Raw genomic sequence first — 17,474 nt, 5'->3', positions numbered from 1 at the left:
AGGTCGCCAAAGGTCTTAGCCAATGCAGTCGCCCAGCCTGCAAATCTTGAATCAAAGTGGGTTTATTATATTATTTTTTAAAATATGTTTTATTTTTTTATTTTTTTACATAATCACCTTAATATTTGGCAAACATTGTGCTGTCTGGGTTTGTGTTTAAAAAAACAGTCAATAGCGATTAGTTTCTGTAATTTTTATAGTCCACATAATAGCTTTGCTTGATGTTCTCTTTTGCCATGCTTGAATTAATAACGATTCTTATGATTTGGATAAATAACAGTTAAATAGAGACATTTTTCTAATATTTCTGCAAACCATAACCACATTGAAGTAAAACCTTTTTTCTAACTGATCATCTTGATGGCCTTATCATAGATCCTGTTTAAAATTCTTATCTACATTTGTTTCCCCCCCCCCCCCACACACACACAATATTCAAAACATTCTTAACTGGTTAAGATTTTCATTACACTTAAGTATTTTAAGTCTTTTTCCTCAGACAGGCCATCCCAAGAGAATCAAAGCAGGTTTAAACCATGCGTGGCGGGCCACAGAGAGTCCTTGACTTACAACAGTTCATTTAATGACCAATCCAGGTTACAATGGAATTGAAAAAAAAGGTGACTTAACGAGCGTGTGATCCTTGCAGCCCTCTGACCAGCAAAGTCAAGGGGGGGAGCCAGATTCATTTAACAACTGCAGCAAGACAGGTTGTAAAACGGGGCAAAATTCACTTAATAACTGTTTCATTTTGGGCTCAATTGGGGTCGTAAGTCGAGGACTCCCTGTATTTCGTGACTCCAAACTAACAGATGATGCAAAACCAGAAAAGTGGACAAAATTCAGTCCAACAGTGATTAAACATGTCGCAAGGAGGTTGACTCATAAGAGTGCGCACGAGCGTACCAAGAGCGCCCTTTCTCACACCGGAGAATAGACTACACTTTGTTGGCCCGCTTGCTTTGGGATTTAAAAAAGCACTGCCCTCTCTTTTGGGGAATTAACCACAACCATCCGTTTTGATTACATCAAATGGTTGATACAAAATGCTCACTTCTGCTTTTTTCACTGCATAACGGATCCAGCTTTGGCGTCCATCCGGTTTTTCAGCCGTAGTTCAGCCTGGGAAACGTCATATCACTTTCTAAATCAGTGTTGGGCAAACGATGTGGTCTCGCACCTCCAGAATTCCCCACTCAGCGTGTTTGCTGCAGAGAGAATTCTGGGAGCAGAAATCCACCGAGCTGAAACTGCTGGGGCAAAGACAGGCAAAGTTGGTGGAACTCTATTTCCCAGGCTACTTTGGTCTCTAGCAAGGAACTCTGGGAAATGCAGTCTTCCCATAGCTACGGCGGTTAGGGTTTGGGTCTTTGGGATGATCTCAAGATGCCTCAACAGACATGTTTAGAGAAGCAGAGAAAATCCTAACCAGTATGCATTTGGAAACTGAAATTTTCAACACAACAGTTGTAAGGAATTTCCTGGGCAACTTAAAAGAAAACTGTTCAGTTTCTGCTTTGCTTTAGCTCACCGTAAAATGAATTAAAAAGCAGTGATTGAGGCTTGCAGCCAGAAAAACTAAACGCACAGGTATAGAATAGGTGGCACCTGGCTCAAGAGCAGTAACTATGTTGTCCTAATAAACCAACACTTCAGTATGAGCCAGCCGTGTGTGGCAGCTGCCCAAAAGGCCAACACAGTCCTGGGCTGCATCAACAGAGGGATAGAATCAAGATCACGAGAAGTATTAATACCATTTTACAAAGGCCTTGGTAAGGCCACACTTGGAATACAGCATCCAGTTTTGGTCGCCACGATGTAAAAAAGATGCTGAGACTCTAGAAAGAGTGCAGAGAAGAGCAACAAAGACAAAGGTTTGTAGGCTAAAACATACGAAGAACGATTGCAGGAATTGGGTATGTCTAGCCTAGTGGGGAAAAAAGGATTGGGGTGATGTGATCCAATAACTGAGGGGCTGCCACAAAGAAGAGGGGTTCAACCTGTTCTCCTAAGCACCCGAAGGCAGGACAAGAAGCAACAGATGGAAACTAATCCAGGAGAGAAGCAACCTGGAACTAAGGAGACATTTCCTGACAGTGAGGACAATTAACCCGTGGAACGGCTTGCCACCAGAAGTTGTGGGTGCTCCAACACTGGAGGTTTTTAAGAAGAGACTGGACAGCCATTTGTCCAGAATAGTATAGGGTCTCCTACTTGAGCAGAGGATTGGACTAGAAGACCTCCAAGGTCCCTTCCCATGCTGTTATGAAACTCACCTATCATAAAGCATACTGGCTGGGGAGTTCTGAGCGCTGAAATCCACCCATCTTAATGGAGCCAAAAGGGAGTATACATTAAATTCTAGACTATACATTAAATTTCCACCCATCCTTTGGATTGTCCTGATCCCAAACATTGCCTGATTATTCCTAGACAATCTGGGCGATGCACCAATTCCGTAAATTCCTTTTAGCCGTTCCGGGGAAGGGTGTGATATGGTGCCTATTTATCCCCCCCCCCCCCTGTGTTTATTGCAAATTCTCAGGGTTATTCTTATTTCAGGAACAATCTTTTTACTCCCTTTACTGGCTTCTAAGAAGAACAGCTGGCCGGAGGGGGTCTCGTGAGGGGGGGGAGGGAAAAAAACCCCCAGCCTTCGTTATCGGTACAAAAAAAAAAAAAATGACATTTCTAATGCAGTATCTCTTCTACACAAAGATTACACCCCGTACACTTGCCTGCTCTCTTTTTCCTGGCTTTTTAAAGGGTCCCAGTCTTCAGGATTTACTCCTACGGATAGCCTGAGAACCGTTTAAATTTCTCTCTTCCTAAATAACTACAGGTGGCCCTTGACTTATGTCTGCAAAATTTCTGTGGCTGAACGAAACCTTTGCGAAGTGAGTTTTGCCCCCTTTTACGACTTCTCTTGCCCGCAGTTGTTCAGGGAATCACTGCAAGTTGTTAAAATTAGTCACCTGGTTGTTTATTTATTTGTTTGTTTATTTATTTATTTATGAGACTTATATACCGCTTTAAGTGCAAGCACTCTCTAAGCGGTGTACACCAGTAAGCAATGTATATATTACATTGACTTGGCTTGTCTGAAGATCACCAACGGGGACAAGGGGGATGGTGCAACCATCCTAAGTCTGAAAAATGCTCCGAAGTCACCTTTTTTTCCCAGTGCTGTTGTAACTTTCAACTAAAGTCAATAAACGAACCGTCGTAAATCAAGGACCGCCTGTATTCACAAGTTGCTTACCTACCTTTTCTTGATTCCCCAGATGTAATCTCCAATCAGACACTGGTGAGCCAAAGAGGGGGCTGCTTACAGATCTCGCAACGTGTCACCCTGGATGGTAATGTAATAAATAATATGTTAATATCACAATATTATTAATAGGTTCATATGACAATCCAATATGTTTAGCAGGGGAATTTTTCTACTAAAGTTTCACCTGTTCAAAATGTCCTTCTTTACCCCTCTTGCTAAGACAGTAATATTTTTGTAAGCCTATTTTCTCGCCTGAACCCTATTAGTCAGGCTGAATAAAGTAAGAAACTGTAAACTAGGTTTATAACACGTTCATTCTGCTAAAGTGTAGTTTATGCCCTGGTTTTGTTGATTAAAGCCATGACGGCTGAAAATTTACCTATGATATTAAGTCAGGATAGTGTGTTACAATAGGTTTAAAAAAGTAGGCTCATCATCATCATCATATTAGCCATTGTCTGTCCACTTAAAAATTAAAAAATACATTAGTGTCAAACTCGCAACATCATGTGACGTGTCACGACGTATCACAATTTTTTTCCCATTGCCAGCAATGGGGTGGGCACAGTTTCACTATGATGCATCCGGCCCACGGGCCAGCAGTTTGACACCCCTGCATTAGATTAAAAATAGGTTTAAACAAGCAGAAAATATGGCATAGGTTAAAAAGTAAAAAATACAGTAGGTTAAAAATGGGCTAAAAGGTAAAAAAAATATATATACCTTGGTTTAAAAAAATAGATTGAAAAATGAAAAATACGATGGTTTAAAAACAGGCTAAATGTAAAAAAAAAATACCTTGGGTTAAAAAATAGATTAAACAGTAAAAAAAAAATCAAAAATCACTGGGTTAAAAAATGGGTTTAAAAGGTAACGACGCCCCCAGTGGCTGAGGTTGCACATTAATCCTGGCTTTGTGTAAATGCTACAGAGAGCCCTTTTCCCATTAAGCTAAACTGGAATTAGAAACTAGGTTTAGGGCAGAGATGAAGATGCTGATGAGAAGATCACACAAGCTATGAATTGGACAATTAATCTCTTTCATTTTGATGTATGCCGATTGGTGTACATTCAAGTGACAATAAAGTTGTTTTTGTTATTTCTCCCCAACTCAGAGATTGATAATAATAATAATAATAATAATTTGGAAGGGACCTTGGAGGTCATCTAGTCCAACCCCCTGCTCAGGCAAGAAACCCTACACCATTTCAGACAAATGGCTGTCCAATCTCTTCTTAAAAACTTCCAGTGTTGGAGCATTTACCGCTTCTGGAGGCAGGTTGTTCCACTGGATCATTGTCCTCACTGTCAGGAAGTTTCTCCTTAGTTCTAAGTTGTTGTTATGGGGAAAAGAGACGAGGGAGCATGCTTTGAGTTGTACCAAATCAAAACTGGGATATCCATCAAATACAACGAAGGAATACAAATACGCTATAACAGAGCTGGAGAAGGGATCTTGGAGGTCTTCTAGTCCAACCCCCTGCTCAAGCAGGAGACCCTATTCAATTCCAGACAAGTGACTGTCCAGTCTCTTCTTAACAAGGCAGTAATCTGCAAGGGTCACATGTGCATCCTTTCATTCTTTCTGCTCCTGTCTTTCTCTTCTCCCCTGTCCCGCCACCCAGATCTCGGCTGGCAAAGTTGGGTGCTGAGCCCCACTTCCTTCACCTTCACCGAATGTCTGGGGTGCCATTGTCACCGCATCAAAGAAGACACACAGCTGGATCTCTGGAGCCTAGCTTGCGGCCTCCAGCAGCCAAGCCATCAAGGCCAGGTGGATGCCCAACAGGTAAAGCTGGGACGGCGGTGCAGGGCGGTTCCTGGTGCAAGGCTCCAGGCAGACCCGGGGCCAAAGGATTGAAACTCGACCCAGCTGTGTGGGCTACAGGTCGTCCTCGGCTCACGACCGCAACTCAACCCAATCTTTTCTGTTGCTAAGCAGGACCGTCGCAAAGCGAACCTTGCCTCTGTTTTAACAATCTTTCTCCCCCCCCCCCCGTTAAGCGAATCGCTGCAGGGGTTAAGTTAGCAACACGGTTGTTAAATGAATTGGGCTTCCCGATTCACTTAAAGGCCATCGTGTGACCCCGGGAGGCACTGCGACCGTCATAAGTACGAGCCGGTTGCTGAGCATCTGAATCTGGATCAGCTTGACCAAAGGGATGCTGCAACGGTCGTTAAGTGTGAAAAAGGCTCCCAGGTCACTCGTTTCAGTGCCGCTGAACGGTCACTAAACGAACGGCTGTAAGTCCAGGACGATCTGCAGTGGGGCTCAAGGATTCAGCTGGCATCGGGGGGGGGGAACCCCCAGATTTACCCCTTTTTTCTTTCTCCCGCCAGAGACGCTGCTGTCGGTCCCGCAAGACCCCGCTCCCCTTTCTGTTCCTCAAAGAGGACGCCTCCTTGAATCTGCAGACGGTCCGCCTGGCCCACGATTGTCACTGCCGGCCCTGAGCCAAGACCCCAAGCCCCTCGCCCAGCCCCCAGAAGTCTCCTGCACGGGGAGGGGGGGGCACTGACGGTCAGCAAGCCCCCCCTCCTCTCTTTGCAGGGAGAGCATTGCTGGGGAGGGGAGGAAAAACCAAACTTTTTACATTTTGTTTTCTCTTTTTTCAAACACACAAACACAGTCCCTGGGAGAGGGGCTGGGGGAGCCCCTTTTCCACAGCCCCCACCCCACCCATTGCAAACACGAGCCCACCGCTGCACCGCGATGCAAAGCTGCTCAGAACAAGGTCTACTAGGTGCGGGTGGCGCGAGGCATCCTGGGAGTTGCGGTTTAGACGAGGGAGCTGACTCGGGGGTCCCAACCTGACCCTCGGGTCACGTTGCCTCTGGGTTTGGATGGCTTGACGGAAAAGGAAAATTTTTTTTTAGCCAGCTTGTCCAGCTGCCCTTCAGCCCTTGTTGTCTGTGCACCTTTAACCGCAGCTAAAAGCAGATTCTCACCCTTCTAAGCCATCGTTTGCTACAGCAATGTTTCTCAACCTTGGGAACCTCAAGACGGGTGGGCTTCAATTCCCAGAATCCCCCAGCCAGCATGCTTTAAGATATATGGACTTCAACTCCCAGAATTCCCCAGCAGCATCCTTTAAGAGGGATGGACATCCACTCCCAGAATCCCCCAGCCAGCATGCTTCAAGATGAATGGACTTCAACTCCCAGAATCCCCCAGCCAGCATGCTTTAAAAAGGGTGGACTTCAACTCCCATGTCTGGCTGGGGAATTCTGGGAGTTGAAGTTCACACGTCTTAAAATTTCCAAGGTTGAGAAACCGCATGCTAGACCATAGTTTGCACCCACCGTACGGCAAGCTACTGTTGACAAAGCCTTTTTAGCTAAGTTTCCATGGTGTCTTATCAAGCTAGAAAAAGCTACTTTTTCAAATTATCGCTGTCAATTTCTGCAGACGCAGCTGCTCTGAACTACCCAGGAGCAGAGCAGAGCTGGAAGCTAGCAAATATCATGGTAAAGCTGATTTTCAATGCAGCCAAGATGCCACTGGCAAAGGGGAAGAACAGAATTGTAAATAAGCCTGTGTGTTTTTGTTGGTTATTTTTAATTTTTTTTATCACTCCGAACCTTCACAGATTTGCAATAAAAATGCACCAACTATTTTAATACAACTTGGTGTCTTCTGTTTGAGCAGCGGCCAGCACACTGCATTACAATCATATTTACGGTGGTTAAAAAAAGTATAAAGCATCAGAAACTTAAGTTTTTTCAGCCTTTGAAAAGCACCCAAGCTATTTTTTTTTTTTGGCCCATTCAGCTCCTTGAAATGGCAAAATTTAATTTGCCCCAAGCATCTTCAGCCAAGAAATAATGTGATTTTGAACTTGCCAAGAGTGGTTCCCAGGCCTATCGGTTAGAACGTGCTGGTTTAAACATGGTTTGTTGAACAAATCACAACCGATTGGGTTCGTTGTCACCGTGGATTGCAAAGCTGCAACAGCCATGTGGGCACAACAAACTAAGCCACACAGCAACTGTGTTACAACTTGGTGCAATATGTACATCAGCATGAACAGGGCCCTCCAGACGATGCAATTGCTTCCGTTAATTAGGGAAAACAGTTCTGAGTTTATTTGGGATTAGGAAATACACTTTCATGCCGAGGCTTTGGCCTTCTCTACTACCCAAGCTGGATCAAGGTGAAAAGTGGAAGAACAAGAGTGCCTCTGAATGTACAAAGAGTGTGATTTTCTTAAACATCCATCAGTTTTGTTCCTCCGTATATCTGCAGTCAGAAGAGGGAAGGAAGGAAAAAAGGAAGATAGATGAGAGAAGGATCAAAGAAGGAAATAAAAGGATAAAACACAGAATAAAAAATTAAGAATAGAAAGAAAAAGAAAAAATTACTAGTTCTATGATCAGTTCCTTGACATTTAAGAAAATAAACCCCTTAAAAATATGTCAGATAGATGTTGGAAGTGTAAACATAACATAGGCACGTATTACCACATTTGGTGGATATGTGGTAAGGCAAAGGCCTATTGGAAAAATATACATACGTGGTTAGAAAAAATATTGGGCGAACAACTGGATTTTAAACCTGATTTTTTTTTACTAGGCATGATGCCTGAAAGGACTAATAAGCAGAAACTATATTTAATTTTACACATCACTACAGCAGCGAGAATAATTTTTGCACAATACTGAAGGAATGAAGGACTGCCATCAGAGGAAGAAATAATCAGGAAAATATTGGAATGTGCAGAGATGGACCGATTAACTATGAGGTTGAAAGATAAAGAAGATACAGACTACTATCAAATTTGGAATTTCTTTTATTCTTGGTTAGAGAAGAGAATGAAGGATTAGGAATTAAACATGTATTAGCATCGCAAACTCCAGACAAACTTGTTGATTGGAAAAATTAACATATGTTGATGAAAAAAAAATTAATAAAAAAATTTATATATAAAAAAAGAAAATAAACCTCAAAGAGGTGTTAGAACTGCTAGATTCCTTTTCTTTAATAGCGGCTCCAGACCGAAATTCAGCACAGTTGTTTATTTACACACCACCCCTTTGTGGATCCACTCCGGATCCACTGGCTCTCTTCGATTTGTTGCACGGGCAAGTGAAGACCGGATCCAACCCCGGCCACCGTCCAGGTTTTGAATAGCTCCGCGAACGAGACCGTCCGATACGCCGACTCCTGGCTGAAGGGGTCTTCTCTGGTGGGGGTAAAAAGAGGGCATCGATCCGGGCCAAACCCACAACCCATTACGACTCTGCAGGGGGAAATGGAAGCGGGAGCCCACCCGAGAGCGGACGAGAGGGGTCGCCTTTCCCAACCTTAGGGACGCAGACACCCCATCCCCGGACCCGGGGTAGCTCGTTCACACAATATCCCTCCAGCTCTGATTGCGCTGACTCTGATGGAGGCGGGGCAAGGAGAAGCCACGCCCCCGGACCCTTTGCGAGGAAAGAGACCGGGGGGGAGATCTTGGGGTGCAGCTTGGTTGGAGAGAAGGGGGCGTCCCCCCACCCTCCCTTGCGGAGGTCCGGAATGGAATGTCTCCCTTCCTACGACCGAGTTTGCTTCCCAGTGAGGCGTCCGACGATGCACGTGTGAACAGAGAGCCGGGTTTGGGGGGGGGTGTACGCCCAGCTGCCCAAACTCGAATCAAAGGGCCCGTTTCACGCATCTGGGAGGAGGGGCGGAGGATCCCCAGAATCGACTGTAAAGAAAAGGCTGCTTTCCCAGCGATGGCGGCCCGCTGCACGACGGCCCTGCAAGGTGGGCTCTATAGGAGTGGCAAATGCTGCCGTTAAGCCCCGTGAGAAACCCCTTCTTGCAGACTGCCTCATCAGGTTTTTCAGACCTGGCATGCCATTGCCTCCTTCCTAGGGCAGAAAGAGTGTGGCTGGCCCAAGATCACCCAACCACCTTCGTGCCAAAAGACGGGATTGGAACTCGCGCCCCTCGTTTCTAGCCTAATAACTTCACCCTCCCGCCCATATGCAATAAACCACTTTGGCTGCTGTAAGTGCATGAACTGCAAAGTGGGGGCGGTGGGGTTCGCAGGACCCTCCCCCGGGCCAATGAAGCATCTACACGTGCCCGGACGGGTCATGTGAGCGCTGCACGTTTCTTCGCGGCAAAAAAAAAAAATGCAAAAAAGAAATAATTCATAACTGGCTGATGAAAAAGGGGCGAAAGAGTGACTCACTTTACCCCATTTCCTCCACAGGGCTGGTGGGTGGGCTGGGGGGGGGGCAGGAAATGAAGGCACCGATTGGCAGGTCCCGTTCCCCCCCACCCCACCCCAGTTTGTGCATTTCTGGGTGATTCAGAATCCAGGAATGGCATCTCTTGAATCGGTTGCCAAAAGGATATGGACCATGAATCACCACCAACGGTTGCTTGCTGAGCCCCACAGGAAATGGGGCACGGATGCTTCGGCAGAGTACAAGTGGGGTGCTACCCCCCCCCTTTCTTCTGCTTCCCTGAGCTTTTGGGGAAGGGGGGTTTCCAGGCAGAAATCCGAGCGGTGCAGCTTTTGCCTGGGATGCAGACGGATGGGGAAGTTCAACCGGTTGAGCTATCGCTCTCCAAAGTACTTGAGGGCAGAGACCGGAAGAGGTCCAACCTAGAATTAAGGAGAAATTTCCTGACTTTGAGAATAATTGGATGAACCTACCTATGATATCCTGGAGACTGCGGGAACAAGCTATGTCTGGTCTAATCAAGAGAAACACCAGGGGTGACCTGATAGTCTTCTAATATTTGAGGGGCTGCCCCAAAGAAGGGGGGGTCAAAGCACCTGAAGGCAGGACAAGAAACAACAGATGGAAACCAATCAAAGAAAGAAGCAACCTGGAACTAAGGAGAAACTTCCTAACAGGGAGAACAATTAACCCGTGGAACAGCTTGCCACCCGAAGTTGTGGGTGCTCCATCACTGGAGGCTTTTAAAAGAGACTGGACAGCCATTTGTCCGGAATGGAATAGGTTCTGCTGCTTGAGCAGGGGGTTGGACTAGATGACCACCAAGATCCCGTCCAACTTTGCTATTCCAATATTCTTCCCTATCAGCAAGGGGATTTCCTGCCTTGAAGCAGCTCCCCTATTAAGCCAGGAACAAGAAAGGTTTAAGGTAATGAGTGGTGTAAACTTGGAGTAGGAACCCTGAAGTGTTAGAGCGACCATCTCAATACAGGTAGTGCCTGGCTGAGGAGTTCTGGGAGTTGAAGTCCACAAGTCATCAAAGGGACAAGTTTGAAGACCCCTGTCTTAAATCTAACAAACAAAATGGAGGCTGACTGAGGAATTCTGGGAGTTGAAGTCCACAAGTCGTAAAAGGGCCAAGTTTGAAGACCCCTGGGTTAAATGTATTGGCAGCATTAAGATTCCGCCCTGGTGTATTCCATTGATTTTTGGCAATTATTTCTTCCCCGTTGCAATTTTGCTCCCACTTCTTTTTTCCTTTTGAAAACACAGGGCCATCCAACGAACACCATCCCTCTTGAAGTAGCCCCACCCCCAAATTAACCGTGACACTCCCTGCCACAAGACACAACGTCCTCATGACCATACATTCTAACTCTAGGTATCTTAAAAAAAAAAAAAAAAACCCACCTCTTGCTGGGCTTAGAAAAACTCACGGACCTCACTCAAGGTGTCGATTCTTCCCTTGGGAAGTGTTAGTCACCCTTATAACGTGGAGCCTCCACAGCCAGGAGCAGGCTCTCTGCCAAGAGCATCTTCTAAGTGGTTTCTTGTTGGAGGCTGAGGATTAGGTGAAAGAGCTGGTTTTGCTAATAATTGTTAGAAAGGCTGAACCGGGAGAAAGTCGAGGCATGGGAAGGAAGGAAAAGCCCATCGTCCTTTGCCCTCAGCACTAAAATCAACAAAGCTGATTCATTTTGTGCGGAAGGGAAGGACACTGGAGTCATTCAACCTGTCTATCATTTTGTTTATTTTGGACTTAGTAGTGAGAACTCAGCCGATGTGTAATGACAAAACCCAGCAGGTGAGTTTTTATCTCAGGTATGGGGAATCTGTGGTCTTCCAGGTGCCGATCCTGCTCTCCCCTCCCTCTTTCCACACCCCCACCATGGGTGCTGGGAGTTGTAGCTGGACGAATAGTCCTTAACTTACAACATTTTGTTTAGTGACCAGTGGACGTTGTAAGGAACGAAGTGACAGGTGGCCATTTTCTCCACCGCCTTTGCAGCATCCCCGTGGTCACGTGATCAAAGTTCAGAGGTTTCAAAAGACTGATTCGCATTTATGACGGTCGCAGGGTCTCCCTTGGGTCACGTGATCCCCTTTGGAGACCTTTTGACAAGCAAAGTTCCGATGGGGGGAAGCTGGAGCCCCTTAACAACCGTGTGACTAATTTAACGACTAATTAATAATTTCACTTATTAATGGTGCAAGAAAGGTCGTAAAAATGGGGCCAAGCTGGCTTAACAGTTGTCTCGCTTAGCGACAGAAAAATTGGGCTCAATTGTAGTTGTAAGTCAAGGATTGCTTGTAACTGTAGATAGCAAGTCCACCACTGGTTAAACGTTCTGCTCAGCTCCAGGAAATAAACCGGACCAGGAAATTAATTACAGAATAACAGATCTGGAAGGGACTTTGGAGATCATCTAGTCCAACCCCCTTCTAGCCCAATTCTCCAGGAAAGCTAAAACTACTTTGATTGAGATTGGCTATAACAGCAGAATCTCCCAAGAATAATTGCTGTATTTTCTGCTCCTTCTTATACTGTTCACGTAGCCCTTGACTTACAATGATTTGTTTGGTGAGCGAAGTTATATCATCACTAAAAAAAAAAAAGGAACTTGTGACCGTTTTTCACACTTAACTAAATAGTTGCTCAAAGTTTGGACACTTGGCGGCTAATACGTATTTACAACAATTGCAGTGCCTAGGATCAAGTCAATGTAGGAATCTGGATTTACTTAAGGACCGTGTGATATAATAATAATAATAATAATAATAAAGTTGGAAGGGACCTTGGAGGTCATCTAGTCCGACCCCCTGCTCATGCAGGAAACCCTATACCATTTCGGACAAATGGCTGTCCAGTCTCTTCTTAAAAACTTCCAGTGTTGGAGGCAGGGTGTTCCACTGGTTAATTGTTCTAACTGTCAGGAAGTTTCTCCTTAGTTCTAGGTTGCTTCTCTCCTTGATTGGTTTCCATCTGTTGGTTCTCGTCCCGCCTTCCGGCGCTTTGGAGGGTAGCTTGACTCCCTCTTCTTTGGGGCAGCCCCTGAGATATTGGAACCCTGCTGTCATGTCCCCCCTCGTCCTTCATTAAACTAGAGTCTAGACCCAATTCCAGCAACCATTTCTTATATGTTTTAGCCTCCAGTGTTCTAATCATCTTTGTTGCTCTTCTCTGCACTCTTTCTAGAGTCTCAACATCTTTTTTACATCGTGGTGTAGTTTAACACCACTCTTGTCTGCTCACAGGTCAATGCCCATTTCCCTTTTGCCCGTCCTTAGTCTGACCTCCTATTCCCTGTTCTGGTTTTGGTTACGGGAGGAAAGAGACGTGTCTTTGGAAGAGAAGGTGGCTTGGATCCAACCAACATCCCTTGAAATGGGAGTGAAATGACTACATGAAGGAAGGATGGATGACTCAGCTCTAAAGTACAGAGAAAGCTCACTCTTTGTACCAAGGCTTGGCCCATAATCCTGGCCTCTTTCCACACGTGAATCCTTCCGATTTGCTCTCCAAAGCCGGGTGGCCCTTGGAGCAGTGTTTATCAATCTCTGCAACTTTAAGAACAGTGGACTTCAATTCCCAGAATTCCCCAGCCTGCAAGGCTGGCTGGGGAATTCCGGGAGTTGAAATCCACCAGTCCTTAAAGTTACAGCGATTAAGAATACTGGGAATTGAAATCCATCCATCTTCAAAGCTGCCAAGTTGGATGAGGGCAGAGAGGAGAAGCAACGGATGGAAGATCGTGAGAGAGAAGTCCAAGCTAGAATTAAGGAGAAATGTTCTGACTTTGAGAATAATTCATCCGTTAATTAATAATTTCTGGCTTGCCACCAGAAATTGTGGGTTGCTCCATCCCTGGAGGCTTTTTGGAAGAGATTGGACAAGGAGCTTTGAAGGCAGCTGCCTGTTTGACAGTTTCACACGTGCAAACCCTGTTTGATTGCTTTTGTGTGTGTGTGTGTGTGGTGTTCTGTGACCTTGGAAATCAGGAACTCGGTTTAGCCAGTTGTATGAAGCTATCTGTGATATCCTGGAGATTACGGGAATGAGGTATGTCTGGTTTAACGAAGAGAAGGACGAGGGGGGACATGATAGCAGCCTTCCAATATTTGAGGGGCTGCCACAAAGAAAAGGGGAGTCAACGTATTCTCCAAAGCACCTGAAGGCAGGACAAGAAGCAATGGATGGAAATTAATCAAGGAGAGAAGCAACCTGGAATTAAGAAGAAAATTCCTGACAATGAGAACAATTAATCAGTGGAACATCTTGCCACTAGAAGTTGTGGGGGCTCCATCATTGGAGGTTTTCAAGAAGAGACTGGACAGCTATTTGTCTGCAATGATATAGGGCAGACATGTCAAACACAAGGCCCGGGGGCCGGATGCGGCCCGCGAAGTGGTTTCATGTGGCCCGCAAAACCATCCTGGAAACAGTGAGGGAACGGCCCCCGCTGCCTTGGCCCTGGCCCAGGCCGGCCGGGAGCCAATGTACAATTTTGTGGTGGCCACCTATGCTGAAACGCATTCAGTCTTAGCTCCACAAGGCCGTCTGGAAACAGCGAGGAACTAGGAGAACCTTGAGCAGCAGCCTTGAGGAAGTGGGGCTGGGCTTGGTGCCGTGGGTGCTCAAGGGCCAGGCTGGGCATTTGACCTCTGCTGCCCAGGGCTCCGGGCAACCCACACCATCATCCAGCCCCCCCCCCCCTGCATGGCCTGAGAGGAACAGTGAGGCTCCTCCAGTGGACCATGCCTCGGGACTTGTCCAGGTCCCACCCCCTTCTGCCAGAGACCCTCAGCTCTGTCCCATTCCTGCCCAGGCCCCCACAGGCCCCCCTGACCCGAACGATGTAGAGCTGGCCACGCCCACCCAGCAGGCCACACCCACCCCATCCACGCCCACCCAGTAGGCCACACCCCACCCAGCCCCCTGAGGGCAACCCAATGCTGATGTGGCCCTCAATGAAACTGAGTTTGACACCCCTGATATAGGGTCTCCTGCTTGAGCAGGGGTGGGGGTTGGACTAGAAGACCTCCAAGGTCCCGTCCAGCTCTGTTATTCTGTATTCAGAGCTCAGTCACGGATTCAGGGAGAAGCTGAGTCCGCGGTCCTTTCCTCCTAGGTGATTCACCCAAATCCCATATGCCTGTGTCACATCCTGCCGGATCTTAAGAAAAAAGAGTTTTGGTTAACCCTTGCAGTTCAGAAGCCAATCCAGGAGAGTTTGGGGAGGGGGAGGGAATTAGCCTTTGGGTGATGGAGAAGCTAACACAGCCCCTTTCCCCCTCCCCATTTGAAGGTTCACGTTTATAGTCCTGGTTCTGGATCTTTTCTCTTTGTCCCGGCCTCAGTTTTCCCATCTAATAAGAATAAAGTTGGAAGGGACCTTGGAGGTCATCTAGTCCAACCCCCTGCTCAGACAAACGGCTGTCCAGTCTCTTCATAAAAAACTTCCAGTGTTGGAGCATTCACCACGTCTGGAGGCAGGTTGTTCCACTGGTTAATTGTTCTAACTGTCAGAAAGTTTCTCCTTAGTTCTAGGTTGCTTCTCTCCTTGGTTAGTTTCCACCCGTTGCTTCTTGTCCTGCCTTCAGGTGCTTTGGAGAATAGCTTGACTGCCTCTTCTTTGGGGCACCCCCTGAGATACTGGAAAGCTGCTATCATGTCCCCCCTCGTCCTTCTCTTCATTAAACTAGACATGCCCAATTCCAGCAACCGTTCCTTATATGTTTTAGCCTCCAGTCCCCTGAAGGCTTTGTTTTTATAAAATAAGATTCTCCCAGTCAAGTTTTTGTTTGACAGAGCTGTTTCTCCTTGTCTCAAAAGTTCTGTGGGTGAAACTGAACAACCCTTATAAGAAAATCTCCTTTTTTCATGTCAGTCTGAATCTCAAAAGAATTTTACAGAAGGGAGTCCCCTTAACCAATTCTTCTTATCTGCAATGATGTGGGGGAACTATCCCTAGACCAGGGGTAGGCAACCTTGGCTCTTTTGTGACTCATGGACTTCAGCTCCCAGAATTCCTGAGCCAACCACGCTGGCTCAGGAATTCTGGGAGTTCAAGTCCACAAGTCATGAAGGGGCCAAAGTTTCCCTCATGCTGGCTCAGGAATTCTGGGAGTTGAAGTCCACGAGTCATAACAGAGCCAAGGTTGCCTATCCCTGCCCTAGACTGTACATCTTATCGTCCTCAACCATCAGTCCAGCTGTCGGGGCCTGATGGGTATTGGAGTCCTGCCACTTCAAAAGGAGCCATGGTTCCTCCTTCCTGAGCACAAAGTCCTGGGAAGCTACGTTATTTTCTGTTTCACCTTCTGCTTTCTGAAGCAGTTTCCTTTTGAATTGCTTTCGATTTTTCATTCAGGCCACCAGCCCTGAGAAAAACATCTTTAAAAAGGAAAGTTAACAGATCACACACCTCATTCAGTTTGAGGGTGAAATCCCTTTCTATGCTCAGACAAGACCTTGAAGAGTAGTATTTTGATCTAATAACCAAATAGGAAAAAAAAAACATGCCCAAATAACAGAATAGAACAAAAGAGTTGGAAGGGGCCTTGGAGGTCATCTAGTCCAACCCCCTGCTCAAGCAGGAGACCCTATCCCATTCCAGACAAATGGCTGTCCAGTCTCTTGTTAAAAACCTCCAATGTTGGAGCACCCACAACTTCTGGAGGCAAGCTGTTCCACTGGTTAATTGTCCTCGCTGTCAGAAAATTCCTCCTTAATTCCAGGTTGCTTCTCTCCTTGATTAGTTTCCATCCGTTGCTTCTTGTCTGGCCTTGGGGGGGGGGGCTTTGGAGAACAGGTTGACCCCCCCTCTTCTTTGTGACAGCCCCTCAAATATATTGGAAAACTGCTATCATGTCCCCCCTCGTCCTTTTTACTAGACTAAATATACCAAATCCAGGTTGAAGCAAAACAGACTAAATAAAAATTAATAGCGGGAATGAACTAGATGTACTAAATCCAGGTTGAAGCAAAATAACAGCATAAATAAAAATTAATAGCTTGAGCGAAGCCGTACAGTAAGGGATCTTGTGAACGCCACCAGGTAAGAGATCCGTTCTGATCTCTCTCCCGATCTGCGAATAAATCCTCGATTTTTAAGGGGGAAAGGGGCGAACCAGTTTTGCCCCACTTTTTTTTTTTTTTTTAATGAAACCGGAGTAAGGACGTTTCGCTTTAGGATTGCAACCTGGCTGAATTCCCACTGGGGAAAAGTTAGGGGATTTCCCCGTTTCGGCGCCCGGGGCGGGGGGGGGGAAGCGATCTGAGTCACCCGCGTGAAGAATGCACGGAGGCCTTCTGGATGAGGCAGATAAGACACGTGCCCGGCAGAATGCGAGGAGGGGGAGAGAAAGTTGGGACCCCCATCACTTTCTTTCTCCCCAGACCTGCCTCTCCCCCCCCCCCGCATCGTTTCCCCAAACCCTGATTTTTCACCCCTGTCCCAGGTCGAGATCTCGCTCTTTTCAGCAACAAGAGCGGCCTCTGGGCATGTGCAGAGTGTGGAGGCTGCCCCTGTCCTCTGAAGCACCCAGTTTTTATATCCCCCCCGTACCCCACCCCAAAAAACAGGTGGGGGGGCGAGGCGGCAAAGCCCGCACGTGCAAAGCCGGCACGAGAAGGGAATCCTTCAGCCGGCGCGCCAAACAGGAAGACATCAGCCCATGTAAGGGCATCTGCGTCACCGTCTCGTGACTCGAGGTTCGGGAGAAACCAAGTGCGGCCGCTCGTAGGGGGGGAGGCGGATTTGGGGAAAGCTTTTGGATTTCTCTCGGGGCGGGGTGAGAAAGGGTGGAGAGGCAGGTTGGGTTCACAAGGGTTTATTCCCCCTAATGGGCTGCTCGGACCTAGGCTTCCCCCTGCGGATGGCGGGTGGAAGGGTCCAAGTCCCTCCCCCGCCCTCCCCCCCCTTTGGAGAAAAGTGGGATCGCCCGCGCCGGGAGTCCCCATTCATTGAAAAAAAAGGGCCAAGGTCGAGCCGCTTGGCTTCTTTCGGGCCTCGCAGCG

General features: G+C 46.8%; 1 protein-coding gene across 3 annotated transcripts in view; it reads left to right on the top strand.

Moving 5' to 3' along the window:
• Positions 1 to 6,372, top strand: part of BBS1 (Bardet-Biedl syndrome 1) — a 45,324-nt gene extending 38,952 nt beyond the window's left edge. For all 3 annotated transcript variants that reach the window (XM_039366127.1, XM_039366123.1, XM_039366124.1), the window contains 3 exons: positions 3,285 to 3,359; positions 4,900 to 5,063; positions 5,615 to 6,372. The gene's annotated coding sequence lies outside the window, so the exon portion shown is untranslated. The remainder of the gene's footprint in view (positions 1 to 3,284; positions 3,360 to 4,899; positions 5,064 to 5,614) is intronic.
• The last annotated feature ends 11,102 nt before the right edge of the window (positions 6,373 to 17,474 follow it).

This window comes from Crotalus tigris, unplaced genomic scaffold (genome assembly GCF_016545835.1).
Source record: "Crotalus tigris isolate CLP2741 ecotype Arizona unplaced genomic scaffold, ASM1654583v1 scf7180000020245.1906669, whole genome shotgun sequence".
Classification (NCBI taxonomy): Eukaryota; Metazoa; Chordata; class Lepidosauria; order Squamata; family Viperidae; genus Crotalus; species Crotalus tigris.
Note: the sequence above shows the minus strand (reverse complement) of the source record. Positions and strands in the feature narration are given on the sequence as shown.